General features: G+C 37.8%; 1 protein-coding gene and 1 long non-coding RNA gene across 2 annotated transcripts in view; one reads left to right on the top strand and one right to left on the bottom strand.

The window, feature by feature from the left end:
• Positions 1 to 14,105, top strand: part of LOC143673549 (uncharacterized) — a 28,222-nt gene extending 14,117 nt beyond the window's left edge. Inside the window, exons 2-3 of the long non-coding RNA XR_013170438.1 lie at positions 4,854 to 5,014; positions 13,770 to 14,105. This is a non-coding gene — a long non-coding RNA (uncharacterized LOC143673549). The remainder of the gene's footprint in view (positions 1 to 4,853; positions 5,015 to 13,769) is intronic.
• Positions 1 to 17,096, bottom strand: part of PTPRD (protein tyrosine phosphatase receptor type D) — a 685,849-nt gene that overhangs the window by 546,139 nt on the left and 122,614 nt on the right. The gene's annotated exons all lie outside the window — the stretch shown is intronic.

Genomic DNA, 17,096 nt, shown 5'->3' with positions numbered 1-17,096 from the left:
TTAATAAGGTTCCCGTTTCGCCTCCCTGTTTAATGGCTGATGAAACCAGTGACGGTGGTTCAGTGACTTGCCCGTGACTTACATGTGGTTAAAAATCCTGCCAGACATATAACCTTCAGCCGTAAACTTGAACCGTAAACCGTTCAGCTATTATCTTTCTTTTCAAGCCACACTAGAGCAGGAATGGTTCTGTTCCTTGTAGATGCAGATAATGTATATTGGAAACAAACTTGTTTTTGGAACTTCCCAACTTGGGCATCATCAAATAGATTTGGAAAAAAAACAGGAAATTAGCTAGCGACAGATTCTGACTCTGAAAAACCCAGGTGACTGGGGAATGTCTACCGTTGGCCTTCCTACCGTTGTCTCGTATCTCCACTCTGGGCCTCTTTTGGACATTTCATACTCTCCACCCTGAGTCCAGCCCCACAGTACTCCTGGCCAGCCAGGCTCTTGGTTGCCTTGATCTTTTAATGACTCTTATCTCTCCCCTAATTTATCACAGTGGAAATTGCAATACAGATGAGAGAACATAATCCCTGACTCTGTTAATAGCTATGTGTCATGGGGTAAGCTATTAAAACCCCTAGAGACCTAGGTTCTTTATCTGTAAAACAGAGATAGTGATATTTATTTCACAAGGTTATTGTGCAGACTGCATAAAATCATGTACTTGGAACTATCACACACAAAGCCTGACTTGGCTCCTAAGGAATGTTTGACTAATGTTTAGGCGACAACATCCAGATTTTGTTTGGACCTAAATCAGTGATTTTAAAGAAGCTTTCTAAGGAAAATAAAGGACATTTTTTCTACTGGCTGGTGAAGAGATTCCTTCAGGTGGAGCAAGGATGGCAGGGAAGGAAGTGGAATACTTAAAGTCATCAAGGACAGCTCTGCAGTCCCCATCCTACACAACTATACGTGGAAGCCCTGAAGATAGTCACCCATTTGTGAAATTGGGATTAAAAATAATCCTCACCATGGGTGGTGCGGCAGTGGCTCAGTGGCAGAGTCCTTGCCTGCTGTGCCGGAGACCCGGGTTCAATTCCTGGGGCCTGCTCATGTAAGAAAACCTAAATAAATGATAATAATAATCCTCTCATAAGGTTTTGTGAATGATTATCTAAAACAATAGACTGCTTATCATCGAATGTATTTAAGTGGTTAAAGATACATAACATAACTGCTCATCTGTCTGGCTCTTGCTAGAGGAGACAGGAAAGCTGTCTGGAAATTCTAGTATAACCACAATCAACTTAACAAGACTAGTGGGATACTAGGAACTCTTTCTTTACTTCATGTCCCACATCATGTCATCTCTAAGATATTATGATTACTGGCACCCTGTATTTGAAGCATAAGTTGAACATCTCAGTGTGCATTTACGAAAATATTTATCAGGGACAGGGAATTGACAATTATGAAATAAGCTAACATTTCTGATAGATGCCTATGTAAATATCTATGTTGTGTTTTATGATTTTATATTGAATAGGAGAATAGGCTCTGGACTCAGAGGCTGAAATTCTGGGTCAGCCACTTAGCTAAGTAACTTTGTGTAAGTTCCTAAACCTCTCAGAGTCCCACTTATACCCATTTCATACATTTTCTGAGTTATATGGAAAGATGGAAAAAAGCATAGATTCTTTATGATGCACAGCCACTGCAGTAACCAATCTGGAACTGCCCTCTCTCTCTCCCTGGATTTATTATAATATAAGACATTGAGTATCCTTATTGTTTAGTAGTATTTTTGTCGGGTTTTCCCTTCCCTGGAGCTCAGATCTTTCTAACTGGCACATATCTTCTTTTCAATACTTTAGTAAGTGAGCAAATAATTTAAAAAACAGAGCACACCAAACTGTCCTGGTCTTGTGCTTTTACTATACTTTCATTCTATTGTTCTCTACCAGGTTAGCCTAAAACCAAGAAATATATTTATATGTGTGTGTGCTCATGTTGTGATTATGGTTGTTGTTAGTTAAGTAACTCATAAGAGATAGCTGAAAAATTCACTGAGATTAGTTTTAATAATACTTTACATTCAATCTATATTGGGGAATAGTTATCAAACCAAATGTGGCAATGAAAAGTCTACACTCTACCAAATAGCAGTTTACCTTTTCCTTTAAATTCTGGAAATAGACCAGGTTTTCTGTAGGAAACATGTTATGAGTCCTGGAAATTCCTTGTGCCTATAAATCTCCTTTGTGGTGCTCATGTGCTGTAGTATTACAGGATAATCACTTTACTGCAATATCCTCAGAAGAATTTGGAGATTTGTCATTTCCTGGTTAAAGGTTTCCTTATTTGCTCCTGGCAGAAACCTAGTCAGGAAGAATTCATTGGTTTATAATTCTAAGGCACTACGCTCTGACCATTTAAATCTGGGAAATTTACTTGCAAAAATAACTCAGCATATTTGGTGTTCTTTAAGGACTGCAGTGAAAAACTTAACTGAGTGACTCGGTGCCCTTTGTAAGCAAGGACTGGTTTTCAATATTTGAATGAAAAATGCAGGTATGTTTGCAAGCATCTTTAAAAGTTCAAAGTTCAATATCAGCTGATATGTGGCCAAGGTAGAGTATATTTAAAATGTGTCCTTCTTTTCCCTTTCCTTTACCAATATGCTTCATATTCTAAATAATTTGTATTAGCCAAATTAGAAGAAGAAACATAATCTGGGCCTTGTTCCAAGAAGTCAAACATGAATAACTCAGGGTAATTTCTGTGTCAAATTAATGGTTCATTAGAACATCACTTAATCTACCTGAGGGGGTAAGCATCTCATTTTTAGCAGTCTTTAGAGTTCTATGAGACACTGGTACCCAGGTAACTTTTAGTGGTAGCCTATTCTCCTACTACAAAAGATTTCAAAGCAACAATAAATATTAAATAAATTTACATATTTTAATGAGCATATTATCTTTTGTTATTTTGGTCTTTCAGTGGCTCTTCTTTTCGGACAATAGGTCAAATTATAAAAATTCACATTTGCATCCATTTAAAAGTGATAGAGGTTTATCAGGAAGAAATGTAAAAGAACATTCCGATCTCAGTTAAACTTGACATTTTTCAGTAACATTTGCTAAGAAATTTAACCCTCAGTGACATTTTACATTCACAAAGGGGACACAGCAATCGACAGAGTTTCCAGGGGTCATTGGTTCATCCTTTGCCCCTTTCACATTTAAAAATTGCAGACAAATGTCCCTAACTCTTCTCAAATAATCCACTTCTCACTTTATTAAACACAGAGATTATGGAGGATTTTGGATAGAAATAATGGTGTCCAATGACATAACTCTTATGACAGTGCTGCTCATTTATCCACCAGAAGTGTCATGGAAGAAAAGGTCCAGTCCCCTTTTGGCTGTTGCCACTTATAGCATTAAGGGAAATTATGAGGACACCTATCACTATTTAGTTTATATGATTGATTTTGAAGATTAGCCAGTTAGAGAACCCTGAATTATGAGCACTGTGTTAGTGCTTCATAAACATTAGAAAGGGTTATGTATTAATAATACTTGAAGATGATGCTTAGCCTACGTTGTCAGACATTCCTTATTTCTCAGGACATCATGTGAAGAGCTACAGAGGGACTTAATGTAACTCTGCGTCTTAGTGCTCCCAATAGCTAGCTCATTTGTATGATTGGAAAGCAACAGAATTGGTCAGCACCATGTCCTTCTGTGCAGTTCTGCATTCCAGGCACAGACAATACTTGGAGAGAAATAAGAATGACAACTGTACTTGTGCTCTCAGCTGCCTCTGTAACCATCCAAGCAAATTCAAAGACACAGGACCAGTGTGTGTGGTCCAGGGTAAGGGCACGGGAGAATGACGACAGAAGGAAAGCTCTAAACAAAGAGGAATTGTACAGCCTATGAGGAAAAGAGAAGTGCTCGACTAATTTAAATCTCTGCACCTGGTAATCCCCTTTGGGATGCCTGACACAAGGCAGAATGGCCACAGCCATGCCCTTGGTGACTCCAGGCAGATGCCAATCCCACATCTCCCCATGCTGCTGTGGGTTCTTTTTCTGTGCTCACCAGGCTCCCCTAGTCAATAAGGTGAACTTTTACTCTGTCAATGGGAGTAAGTGTTGACTTTACCCTGGACAAAGATAGAATAAGAGACTTACAGTGCATGTTTTTGGACTCCCTTCAAACAATGTGTCATTGTGTATTACATACAGAGAAGTGGATCCCCAAGTGTCTGTTGGCATGTGGTGTCCTTTTTCAGACCCAGCATGAGCTCAAATAAATAAGGTCTGTTAGCCCTAAAATCTGGGAGTGGCAGTGATGGAGAATCACCTCCAAAGCTACAAAGCTGACCTGGAGGTTTCTGTTAGCCTGATTTTACTGATTTCATTAAATAAAAGTGCTAGGTGGGGGTGAAGCATAAGTAGTGAATATACAATGTGATTAGGCCCAGTAGGCTTCACTTCATTCATTCCGTCATCCTTTCTTTCATTCATACAAATATCTACTGAGAGTCCGTGGTGTGCCAGGTACTCTGTCAAACACTGGCAATGATGATCAAAAAAAACCAGAAACAATCGGGTCTCTGGTCCATTATCATGGAACTCACTGGTCTGTGGCAGGCAGTTCCAGTTATTGTTTCAGTTTTGGATGTTGCTTTACAATTAATGTCTAACTCCCTAACCCAGTTTTGAAGGATATTCTGATTAAAATATTATAAACCTTTGAGAGGAAGGGATATTATTTAATTTGAATTATTCACAACCAAATTCTGGATCCTAGAGTTCTAACTTCTTTTAATTTGGTAAGACAACCTTACTGAATTACAGCTCATTCGACTTTGCTCTTCACCTCTACTCATAGGGACACAGATGAAAAGGGGTTGGACAAATCTGGAAGCCAAGACTCTAGTCATCCATACTCTGAGGCTGCGCCAAACCACCTTCACATGTTCCCAGATACACTGACATGTGTAACAAGAGGAGAGTGTGCTTTATAAAGGATGAGCAGCCTATTGACAGATGGTAAGCTTTGTTGGTCTCACTGCCTAAGTCAGAATTTTCAAAGCAAACATTTTCAACCCTCTACTTTTCTACTGTTTATAGAGAAAATACACCCTTTGTTTACTGTGGGTTCTGGAATGTTGCCTTCCAAATAAAGGCAGGGGGGATTCCTGGGTGGAAAGCACTCGCACTGTAGGTAAACTAAGGTAGTCATTTTCCTCGGCTATATCCCTGAGAAACCCCACAGTATGTATTTCCAGTAATCTGCTTCAAATAAACTGGGATGATGGCCACCTTTATTATCCTGAATATACATCATATTAATGGCAACAGTTGGAGAGATAAGAAAGGGTTTTAGATCTTCTCTCAGGTTTTTTTTGAGCGAGGTGTCATTTCCATTCTCAATTTATCTGCAGAAATCTCCAGCCACTTACTTCGGCCTGTTTCCCTCATGAAATGATAGAGCAGTACATATACATCCAACTCCTCTCATTGCTTTTAATACCATTATTTTCATTGATCAACTTTCTAACCACTTACAGCCAATTACTGCTGTTTAATCTCAGGTGCATATCAGGAGTATTGTTATTACACACACATGGTGCAAGCACTCTGCACTTTCCTTTCTATCAACTCCTATCTGCTCTTCATCATCCTAGAGCATTAACAGGAAGCGATTTCTCATGTGTATAACACCAAATTTATCAAAGCATGAAATAAGGAGAATGAAAATATTTGGATGCATTTTTTTTAATTAGACTTGGACACTGTTATCTCTAAGGTTGTTTCTGATATTCAACTGGGGTTGGCAATAAGCTGTGTGCCCCATTTTATATAATAGTTATAATGACTCATTCTTTTACTTATTTACTTATTCATTTAAGAGTATTTATTAAGTACTTGCTGCATGTCAGGCATTAGGGGTACAATGGAAAAGAAACCAAATATGTTCCTTGCTCTTATGGAGCTAAGAGTCAAGTGAGAGGTTGCTCCTGAAAAGTTGTGTTGTAATCAAATCTTTCTAAATTTATATTAAAATGCAGTATAATATCTTGATCTTAAAAGGAGCTCTCCATGAATACTTTTGTAAGGTAAAGCACTGACTTCTAAAGTATATATATTTGATTAGGCCAGTTACATCAGATTTTATTAGATCTAGGTATATTTTACTTCTTCCTTCTACAAGGAGTCTACAAATGATTATGATGTAGATATACATTTCTTTCAGTCCAACACAATGAAAGAGCTTTACTACAAGTCATGATGTATTACTATATTTACAGTGATGTAAATCAATGATTAGAATAGACTTATAGACAAATAACCACAGACCAATGTGTGAGCTTTACTAAAAGTTTGGGAGTGTTGGGAGCATTGCACGGGGGGAGGAGTGAAGGGTGAGGACACTGGGACAGTTTAAAAAGGCTTCCAGGAACTGAATCATAAGGTTGATAAAATAGACCAGAGAGAAGAAGAAATGGCAGGGGAAAAAAATGCATAAATCTGCAGAGGTAGAGATTCATCCAGTCATGGTTTTCCCTTTGATTGTTATTCATCCCTCCCATTGCCACCAAAATATCATTTACTTTTTTATACATTCTACTGGACTCTTACTGTGCTCCTGTCTGCTTACTCAGAAGGAGGTAAGGAAAAGGAAAGTGCCGTTCAACTTTCTTACCATAAGTAAAATTATATCCTCCTGGATGGAATTGGGCTGGTCATCACTGAGAAGGTTGGTAAGAAAATTAAGTGAGAGAGAGAAAACCCACAGTGTCCTGAGGATCATGACAGAAGTCAACCAGAGTTCAAATAAAAGTAGTCTGAAAAAGGACAGTAGGGCAAGAACAAATAGGGTCTTAGATTTTTTTCTCCTTCCATTTATACTGTTAGTAAAGATGAACACTCAAAGACATATTGCTGACTCTTTGATTAAAAACAGAGAAATGTTTTCTTCTTTTGTTGGTTTTATTTTCCAGTATTAAATTTAAACTTGTTGCTCTGGAAAGATCTTAAAAATGGTATAATCCAACACTCTCCTTTTACAGATTAGAAAATTCCAGCTCAGATTGGTGAGGTAATTCTTTCAAGAACACAATTATTTAGGGGCAAAGTTGGGATCAGAAACTAGGTTGTCTGATTCCATCCCACCCCACGTCCTCCAGTCTCCCCAAGTAGAAAGTGCTTGAGAGTTACTCAGTTACTCAGACCTTCTTTGCATCTGTACTTTTAATCACATCTGCATATAATTCCTCTGTATGTGGAGCTAATGATAAATTGCAGGGAGGTTGTGAGAAGTAGATGAGGAATTCTATGAAAAGCACCTAACAGAGTTTTGAGTCATTATAGGTGCTCACCTTTTAAGTACCTTTCTCTTCCTTTCCCCAACAAGAACTAAGCTGCAAGAATTGCAAACAGTCTTTGATTAAGTTATTTTAGAGCATGACTTCCAAAGTCAGTCTAAGGTAAAGGGCACTATTCATACAACATAAATCTCTGAACTGATTGAACTCACACACAAACACCTATTCACACACACTTGCATATACATACATATATGAATATATATGATTTTTCTCCACAGTGAATACTGACCAGATGTTTAGAATTCCTGGTAAATGCTTTATACCTATTATATTAATGATGAATACCACTAATTGTCCACTACTATGTGCCAGAAATTGCACTTCTAGCATTACTTATATTCTAATTTTTGCATTGTTTATAGATCATGCAGAGCATTTCACAGATGATCAAGTCAAGGGACCTCATGGTTAAGTAGCATTATCCATAGACCAGCAACTTGTAGATAGAGTTAGATGAAAACTATAACACATTTTCAACTCTCAGATTTGTTCTGTGTGGATTAAATAGTGATAGGTGATTTCTTAAAATCCTTTCCAGCACAAATACATGGATGCTTAAAATAGCTGTTCCTTGGATATTCAGTGGGCAGTGCTGCTAGGCTTAATTGGTCAGGACCATAAACGTAGGTAATTTAAAACTGAACAAAGGGCACAGATGATTTCTTCCAAGTACACACCTGCTGGGAACTATGAGTAACTATCCCTAAGGTCAGACTTATTGGATTTAGATATAGATGAACTCTGACATATTGATTACTTACCACTTGAAAGTGGAAGGAAGAAAAATGCTGAGGTGGGAGGTCAAGAGTGTAAGCTTTCCTCTCTCCTCCATAGTTTTGAAAATTCCCCATTGAGGACTTTCTTTTATTTAGGTCTCATGTAGTCATTTTTATAATAACTTAGGGCAATTAAATGTTTTGGTTCAAACCCCATCTCTGGTCTAAACCCTCTTTCCTAAAAGAGTGGAGTTCTATAGTTACAAGAAGCAGTCCAGTAATGGATATAAAGAGCCTACCAAAGAGAACATAAAGTGCTTGGGGGTATATATTCAAGAATTATCCCAATTACCTTCTTCCAGAAAATTCTAGGAGAGAGAAATAGGTCATTTAGAATGATGAGAGGATTACAGCAAATGAGAGTTAGTGAATTGTCATAGATGGTGTACTTGACCCCAAGCATTTTTATCCTCATTTAAATTCATAATTATTTATCCCCATTTTATCATAAGTACAATTCCTATCCCCGTTTTGTCAAAGAAGCAATCAAAGTTCAGGAAGGTTAGAACACTTATTTAATGCCTTCTGGCAGTAAATGGCAGAATTGAAATTCAAAACCTGGCTCTGTGTGTTTACAATAGCTGGTGCTCTGGGAAGATGGCTGTGCTGAGACTGCCAGGTAGAAACGGGGGGGGGGGGGGGGGGGGGGCATGTGGGGGTTGGGGGAGGGTGGAGGGGGCGGGGATGCTCATTAGGTAAAACTTCTGGAGAAGAAGGGCCCTTATTTGCAAGGGAGAGAAAGTAAATAATGACTTTGTTGCCTGCTGCTCTTTATGGCTGGCCAATGAGTTTTAGGCATTAAGAGGGCTGGAAGCAGAAGTATGATTTGGTTCTGTACCAAGTTATGAGGCTGGAAATGCCTGTGTGTGTTTTGATAAAGCAGCTGAGCAACCAAATGCTTGAGAGCCAGGGGGCACCGTGGTGTCCAGAGAGAAAGAGGGAACAGTCTAGACTGATTTGTTGGTAAAGATCAATAGGCATTTTGAAGGTTTTGGGGTTCTGGAAAGGAAGAACACTTGATTGATTCTTGAGAGAAACAATGTTTCTGCAGTAAGTAAAGTACAATTGATGATAGAAAGGATGAGCTCTAGAGAAGAGAAGGGTGCAATTTAATGTTTGCTCTATTGGTTTGCCACAGTCACCTGTATTTTTCTATTTTACTGCCATGCATCATTCTTTCATTTAACAAGTATCTGTGCCCACTGTGTGAAAGACTTGGGTGGGCACTGGAGTTTCCACAGTGTGCATGTGAGACGTAACAGGTCTGCGTGGTGGCAAACAAAAAGTTATCTCTTGGATTCCATGGAGATGAGTAAAGTTCATGACCATTACATCAGTGATAGAGAATACAGTGTAGAAATTTATGTCCTTTTGAGAAAGCGATGGGATCAATTACAGTGTCTATCATAGCCAAGTGAAGTGATGCTTGCTTTGAATAAAATGAAAACAACTGAGCCTGTGGTCTGACAGGAGACAGAATAGGAAATGCGAATGGAATTTATTATGAAAATAATAGTTCCCATTCGAGGTCCCTGTTCTTTTATACTGTGCGAGATGCTTTACTTATTATCAGTATGCTCTACAGCTCTATGAGGAAGTGTTTGCTACCTTCATCTTAGACTTGTGATTTAGGTTGACTAACCATCCCATTTGCTTGGGAATGAAGGATTTTCCAGGGCATTAACAGGGTATTAACAGGGAGAATAACCAGGTCTGTTGGTTACCCCTAGAGGAAATAAGGATCATAGAATTTAAGTAGCTATTCACAATGTTGCAAGTATGGAACAGAGCTTGAACTCACACCCAAGATTTTCTGAGGCCAGTACCTGTGCCTTTCCACTCTAAAACACTGTCTCAATCATCAGAAACCTAAACTTACCGATTTCAGATCAGATAATTTCTCCAACCACAGACATATGGAGGATTTTATTTCTTAGGTTAAACAACTTCTGTGATCCCTCTCCTGTTAAGTTTTTCATTGTCGTCGTCTTGACAACCAACACCCATGTATGACCTAGAAGATCTCTGATTAACAGCCTCTTTCAACAAAGGAGGGGCATGTTTATATGGTAAACGCTTCATTTTTCAATATTTCAGCTGTAATCCCAAAGGTGAGTGCTAGGAAAGAAAAAAGAGGTTGTGTCTACAGGAGTCTAAACATTTAGAAGAGAATGAAATGAAAAAAGTCCAGCTGTTTTGTCCATAAGCCAAGCACACTAATATTTGGGGACATCTGGAGAGTTGATTGAGCTTTTTTATTTTCATACAGATGTTCAGTATCATATAGACACAGGCATCACTATACATGGAAAGATATGCATAATGGTATTTCACTAACTATGCAATTACCGTAGGGAATCTTTTAAAATGCTAATGTCTGTGGACAGAATGAAGACTCACCTTATTGACCTATGCTGTTATATCAATTATATTTTATAGCATGTGGTCATTATTTTCCAGAACGTATATTTTGACCCAGATAGCTATATCATGACATAGACATTATGGATTTTGAAATTAGTTATTTATACCACTTTTCTTTTTAAGTTCTAGTTGATTGAATGTAGTCAGGTAGTCAGGCAGGGCAGGGGGCATGGACATATACCGAATTCCACTGATTTTATTAAATAACTAAGAACACTTATTTAAAATGCAGGATTTGAATAATTCAAGTTTCTAAATGATGTCACATTCTAATTAAATGTAGTCCCAGGGCTCAATTTACTCTGCAAACAGCACACATACACACACACATACACACACCCTTGTTTGACTGTTATATGAAGCAGCTGCATTATCTGCATTTTGCTAAGTAAACAAACTCTGTACCATGCAATAGTGTTTGTTGTTTGCTAATGTGCTAGTGGATAGAAACTGCTTAAAAACTCTAATTATACATTTTCATATAAAGCAGAGGCGGTGTGGGGGTGTGCTTCATTATTTGAAGATATACACACACAAACTACACTTGTATATTTCATCTGATTCATGGCCATTATTCACTAAATGCTTTGGAAATGAGTGAAAAATCATATCAAGCCTTTGTTGATTATTTACAATGTACTACACTGTGCTCAGTATTTAAAGTGCATGCTATTATTTAATCCTCAAAAATTATCCTCTAAGTTGCCTTTATTAATATATGACATAAGTGAAGAAATGTAATATAAGTGATTCACCCAAGGTCTTAAAAATGCAGCAGATGACAGAATGAGCTTTTGAACTCAGGTTTATCCGACTCTATAACCCTTACCGTCAACCACTGCACTCTGCTGCCTCTCCTTAAAGTGAGAGTATGATGGCAGAGACATAGCTTTACTGAGCTCCCAAAGTCTGGTTTAAGACAGCTGTCAAACACAGACACATTCAGATCATTTTATTCCTATTTCATTAAAAACAGCCAGGTGCTGGCTCCTGCACACAGATAAAAGAAGTACACATTTGTTACACAAACCCTACTTGCACACATCCAAAATGATTCAGTCACTGGGTCAGCAAAGGTTGTTTTAAGCCAAATAACACCTGTAAAGGAAAGTTATGTCACTGTTCTTTCCTTTTAAATCTTCTTACTTACTGGCCAGGTCTGTTGCAAACATCCATGTGTCATAAAAAATACATTCCCTTATAAATCATGTCTCTCCTGTAAGAGATTACAACATTTTTTATTGCCCATCTGAAGCTCTTGAAGCTTTGTTTCTTCAGAATCCATTCCAGTTACAAAGAGATGTGATTTTTCTTCAAAGGAAGCAGTTATAAAATCTACACTTGCAGGGCGCAAACTACATCCTCAAAATTTATAAATTTGATAACCTCACCCTTTTCTGCAGTTGCCATGTAAAAATTCACAATATGCATATTAATATATCTACCTTTTATGATGATCCCACCAGAATGTCCAACCATGTATGCAAACAAGTTGTAAAGAGAAACTGTCAGTCTTTTGATCTCGAGTTTTATCTTTCCCAAATGCACAGGAAGAGCCATTTCACTTCTTGTAAGGCCACAAGTTCCGACACATCTACCATGTAGCACATTAAGAAATTTAGTGTATATGAGCACAAATTTAGGAGTTTTAAACAAAATAGTTGCATTTTTCATGACAAAACTTAAAAGAAAAAATGATGCTTTTCACTATAGAATAAGCAAATGGCATTGGTTCCAATGTTTCACTTTTTTTAAAGAGTACTGATCAAATACTATATGAAAGACTAGGTTTACCTACCAATATAATAATACTTTCATTTGCATGGCCATTTATAATTTACAAAGCACTTTCACATTTATTATATAATTGGATCCCATCATCTGAACACTTGATATTATACCTCAGATACAGTTTTATACCTGTTTTCTGAAAGCTAGAATTAAAGCAGATTAGCTTTCTGGCACTGCATTACTAAAAACGTAATAATAAAATAATCCTGCTCTAGTCTCAAAGGGATTTTAGACAAAGAAACAAAAAGATGAACAGCAGTATCTTACCAGCTATGAAACTAAAATTTACAATAGGGGCTTTTGTGAAAGGGCTTTTCCCAACTTCACCAGACTACAGTCTAACGATCCATTCTAAAATTAAGTACTTCACCTTGAGTCTTTTTATGGCTGTTTCTAACAGTGATGCCTCACCTTAGATATAAAATATCACCTCAGAGTGATGAGATAACAGCATGTGTAAAGAGATCTCTACTGGAAACATCCCGGAGTGAGAAGGCCTGTCAGGGAAGACTACATAGGATGTGAAGCAGCACTGAATAGTGGAGAGAACACAGATTTTCAAATAGCCTAGGGTTCAAATCCAGGTTATTCCACTTCTTAACTCCAAGGCTTTGAGCCTTAGTTTTCTTATCTCCATAATAGAGATAAGATATTTTTTCTCATGGGGTTATTGTGAAGATCAACTGCAATATTGGATATAGAACTCTTATTTGTTTTTCGAGATATTAAATAAATATTTTTATTGCATTTATCATTAGTCCCATATCCATGCTAATGCAGTGTTCTAGGTAGAAACCCATGAGAGTACAGACTAAGGAATGTACTCGCATTGGAATGAAGAGGGGGAAAGAGCTTTGGTGTAGGATGGCTTCCTGGATTTTGTCTTGGATGTCTTGATGATGATGATGATGATTATATTCAGTAAAAGCAGAAATAGAGGGAAATGGAGTAAATAAAGAGGGAAAGAGAAAATGTACGTGTGTCTAAGTGTGAGAGGAAGCATTGCATAATGCATTTGTCTTGTTTACCCCTCAATCTCCAGTTCCTAACAAGTTCCTTTCCACATAGTAGGCAATATTAGATATATATTACAGGAATGAATGAGAAAAGTACACATTGAGATCACCAGTCTGCTTGGTGATATTCCTTGCCCATATTTGAATTGAATGCATGGTCAAAAGAATGTACTTAGAGAAATTCTTATCAGAAATATGCTAATATCTAATCTGGTATTTATGACCTTAAACAAGGACTAGAGCAAAAGGCTTACATAGCATTAATGGCGGTTTGGAGCCATATACTCCAGAAAACACATTCCTTAATTTTATCCATTCCTGTGGGCATGAACCCTTGTAAATAGGACTTTTTGATGAGCTTCCTTTAGTTATGTGTGGCACAGCATGTGTTTTAATCCTGTTACAGGGAAGGTCACAGGGAGAGGAGATAGCCACAGAGGGAGCATTGCCATGTGACAGAGGAGCCAAGGACTGAGGACTGACGGCAGCCAGCCCCAGCCGCAGAAGGCCACAGTCTTCTGGGAGAAAGCATCACCTTTGATTTGGACATCTCCTAGCCTCAAAACTGTAAGCCAATAAATCTCCTCTGTTTAAACCATCACGTCTCATGGTATTTGCATAGGCAATAAGGAAACTAAGACAGCATCTCAAAATGAAATGGAATTGAGAATGAAACACATAGAAAAGCAATATTATCTAGATAGATGAGGAATTGTTCTTTTATTAGGTGTAATAAAAGCAGGGAGTAGGGGGCCCCTGCCTTTTTCCATTTCATGTTCTTATTTGGATGTGCACAAGCCTAAGTCTTTGGTCCCTGGCAGAGATCATGCCAACTTTCATAAGTTCATAGCTTCCTCCCATTTGTACCTGGCTACTCACAGATCACACAGAAACATTCACTAGATAGAATTCATCTCTTGGGTCAGGGCCAAATCAGTATGGCAATGTAGTTAAAAATGTGTGTTATACAAAGAGTGGTTTTGACCTTTGCATAGACATAACTTTATTTTAATGTAACTTATTTGGTTGCTATTTTCAGGTGCCCTTAAACATCTCCATTTCTAGAGCAATCTCACTTCCAATTTTGTGCTAAATGTGACTTTATTTTAAGAGAGTTTTGCCTTCCATACCATTGTAGGCAAGCAGATAATCTATTTGCTATTTATACAGCACAGCCATTATTCCAGATACAGTGAGCTCTAGTAGGCAAGGTGCAATTATAATGGACTATTTTCATTTGTTATTTTATTGTGAAAGCAGGCTAAAATGTGGAGTAAGGAGGCCACATTCAACAGCCTGTCTCAAAGAGGAAATGAACAAAATATGCCTTCTTACTAATAGATGGGATTCAACAACCTCCTATGATTCTTCATGAGTTGCCATTTACCTATAAAATGTACATAAATCATGGGAATTTTTTTAAGTGGAATTTATTACTTTTAGAATAAGGATCCAGTTCTTTAGGAAATCAGTTGCCCCTTGTATTTTAACCTATGGGGTGCTGTACACCCTTCTCAGAACCTCTATGCTTTGAATCAATGTCACATTTCTTTCTTGTTTGTTTTAGGTAAGAGTTCTTTAAGAAACATGGAAAAAATTTATCACTAAAAAAATGCTAATACTTAAGGGGTTATTTTTTATCTATGCATGAATTGGTAGCATACAATTTAACACAAATTAACAACTGATGATTTTGGAAAACAACAATTTCTTTTCTGTAGGAAAACCACACAGGGCCTGAATTCTGCCCCCTGCTACTCAAATATGGTGCTGGAAGCAGGATATCATCACACATCTCACAAGGCAAGACTGGGCCAAGTAACCCAGTGCCTAATGGTGCCTTTTGCAAGGAATGAGCTCCTGAAAGCATTTATTAGTATTTACAGTCTTGAGAGTTCTGGGAGCCTCTTAAAGTAAAATAAAGTCATTCCTTGACAGCCTAAAATCACTTGGGATCCAGCAATTTTAGTGTTGGGTAGCCTTGGCTCATCTAAAAGTTAATTCTCTTATAAAATATTTCATTTTATGTCTACTCGAGTAAGTCAGTGAAAATTCCTTATGATTATCTTTTTCTTCTTAATACCCCTTTGGGTGCTCTTGTTTTCTTTCTTGTATTCCTACACATATTCTTCCCTTTGCTTTCTCTCACATCCTCTTTTTTCTTTTCTAAATGAGTGGGGAAATGGAAGGGAAGGGATGAAATTCCACTGTTCTGGCCTTCATCTGACTCCTCCGGAGCCTCAGACTTAAGCATGGAGATTTGCTCCAGCCAAACTGATTTTTCTAAGTTTGTGCCAGGAATTTTGTTCTGACCAGTATAAAGTTCCTTCAGGTTCTGGCACAAAACCTCTCCATCGGGGGAGGACCATTTATGGTGGGAAAGGGGGGCCAGATAGGATGAAAGTCTCTTTCTTCATCCTCATGGATGCTGAACCAGTGTGTTAGAACTGGAAGACACCCAAGAAAAACCCTTGTCCAATTTATTGATTCATTCACAAACATTTGCTTTGCTAAGGTTCTGTACTATACAGAGATGGAGAAGTGCAAATCCTCTAGAATCCTTCTTATCAGAGATAATTGCATACATTGCAATACAAGGTTTAAAAAATACATGTACGTGTTCACTGAATGTGGGAAGGGTGGGGATTTGGGCATGAGGGTCATATAAATGAAATAAGATAAAGACAATAGAGTTGGCATTTGTCATGAAAGTTAGGAGGTCGTTGATTTTGATTGTCTATTTCAATGGAATAGTAGAGGCAGATTACAGTGAGATATGAGGACAGGGGACAAATATTAAGCCCTTCAGGAGTCTGATAGTGAAGAGGAAATGGACAAGTTACACGTTTGATTAGGATGCTGAATAAAGAAAAAAATATTTAGGATGGAAGAGACTTGGGGGTATTTTTTTCCCAAAGAGATCAGAGAGAGAAGAATGTTGATGATACACAAGATAAAATAACTGATTCAGCAGGAACTGGAAGCAAGTTGATGGAGATGCTAAAGAGAACAGGCAAACAGATTAGTATTTGATGTATTAGCATTGCATTGAGCTACACCCCCCCCCCCTTTTGTTAATTAGTAGGAGAGAAGGAGATACAAATCTGTATTGGCACCTATAAAATCTGCAGGGAGAGGGAGAAGGGAGCTGAGGGTAGAAAAAGCAAAAAGATTGTATAGAAACAGAAAGTGAAATGACTAAGGAATGACCAAAATGCTCAACATGAGCAGCAATTCAGGGAAATGCCGTTCCTTCTCCAGCAAACTGGCAAAATCAACCAAACAGAAGCCAACAAATAGAAGTCTGACATATCCAAGTGTTGACACATGTGGGAAACATGTTAGATCTTATAACTTTTTGCTGCATTTGCTTTGAGAGCAATTTGGCACTATGCAGTAAAGATGTAAAGGCACACACTCCCTGACCAGCAGTAACATTTCTAGGTAATGCACTGAGAACCTCTTGCACATGTGCACTAGAAGAATATAACCTAAATGGCCATCAATAGGTTACGCATTTTTAAATGCAGTATCTTTATACAGTGGACTCAACTCAGGAGTTAATATGGGCTATGTATGCATGCATCAAAGTAGAAACATATCTGTAACATAATGTTGAGAGAGGAAGACAAATTGTTGAATGGCATATATAGTAAACTACCATTTAAATTTTTAAAACACACAGAACCATCTTATATATCATTAATGGATATATATGTATATGTAGAAGAAG

Source organism: Tamandua tetradactyla, chromosome 2 (genome assembly GCF_023851605.1).
Source record: "Tamandua tetradactyla isolate mTamTet1 chromosome 2, mTamTet1.pri, whole genome shotgun sequence".
Classification (NCBI taxonomy): domain Eukaryota; kingdom Metazoa; phylum Chordata; class Mammalia; order Pilosa; family Myrmecophagidae; genus Tamandua; species Tamandua tetradactyla.
The sequence above is the reverse complement of the archived record's forward strand: the minus strand, read 5'-3'. Positions and strand labels throughout refer to the sequence as shown.